We start from the raw sequence: 1,338 nt of genomic DNA on the forward strand, positions 1-1,338 counted from the left end.
ATGGCTTTAACACAATATCAACCTTGGCCAAATACCATTTTTCATGGCATAGCAAGGATTTGAACCATGGCTAACATGCACATCAAGTTAGCAACCAAAACAAGCATGAATCTCATGACACAACCTCAACATACCTTAATCTTGATGCAAGTATAGCCAAATCTCCTTCTAGATCTCTTCTAAACTAAAAATGGAGCAAAATTTCCTTCCTTCTTAGAATTTTCAGCCCAAAGAAAATGAGAATGGATGAACCAAATTTTTTCTTTTCCTTTCTCTCAACTCACGGCCAAGGGGGGAAGCATGGATGAGACCATTTTTTTCTTTCTTTGCCCATGCTCTTTATTTTATTATTTCACCCTAATGCACCAACAAAACATGTTTCATGACATGTTTTGCCCATCCACTCTTGCCATGGCCGGCCACTTCATGTTGGGGAAATTGACATGCAAATCCTTATTTTTGCATGCATGTTCAACTAGTCATCACACCTTTCCCCATCATACTTTCAAAGTTTACTACTAGGTCCTTTCTAATGAAATTCACATTTATAACTCTAAATCGAAACATCAAAATGTCACACATGAATTAACACATATTATAGGCATCAAAATAAATTATAAATTATTTTTATGCCTCGGTTTTGTGGTCCCGAAACCACCTCCCGACTAGGGTCAATTTTGGGTGTCACAACTCTCCCCACTTAAGAAATTTTCGTCCCGAAAATCTTACCGTAAATAGGGTTGGGTATTGCTCTTTCATAGAGTTCTCGGTTTCCCAAGTAGCTTCTTCTATCCCGTGTTTGAGCCATAACACTTTCACTAGCGGAACCCGCTTGTTTCGCAACTCTTTCACTTCACGTGATAGGATACGAATCGGTTCTTCCTCATAACTCATATTGGTTTGAATTTCAACCTCGATGGACTAATCACGTCGATGGATCGATCTATAGCGTCGAAGCATCGAAACATGAAAGACATCGTGAATCTTTTCGAGTTCGGGGAAAAATCAAATGATATGCCACCGGACCGACTCGCTTCGGATATCTCATATGGCCCAATGAACCTCGGGCTCAACTTGCCCTTACTACTGAATCGAGTATCTTTTTCCAAGGCGAAACCTTGAGAAACACTTTATCTCCCACGATACTCGATGTCTTTTCGTTTCGGACTGCGTCGACTTGACGATCGGAGGCTATCTTGAACTTTCACGGATTACTTTCACTTTCATTCAAGATCTCTAATTAAATCCACCTCGAAAATTTTGCTTTCACCGAGCTCACCAAAACAATGGTGTACGGCATTTACGAATCGTACAAAGCCTCGTAAGGTGCCATCTTAA

Source organism: Gossypium arboreum, chromosome 12 (genome assembly GCF_025698485.1).
Source record: "Gossypium arboreum isolate Shixiya-1 chromosome 12, ASM2569848v2, whole genome shotgun sequence".
Classification (NCBI taxonomy): Eukaryota; Viridiplantae; Streptophyta; class Magnoliopsida; order Malvales; family Malvaceae; genus Gossypium; species Gossypium arboreum.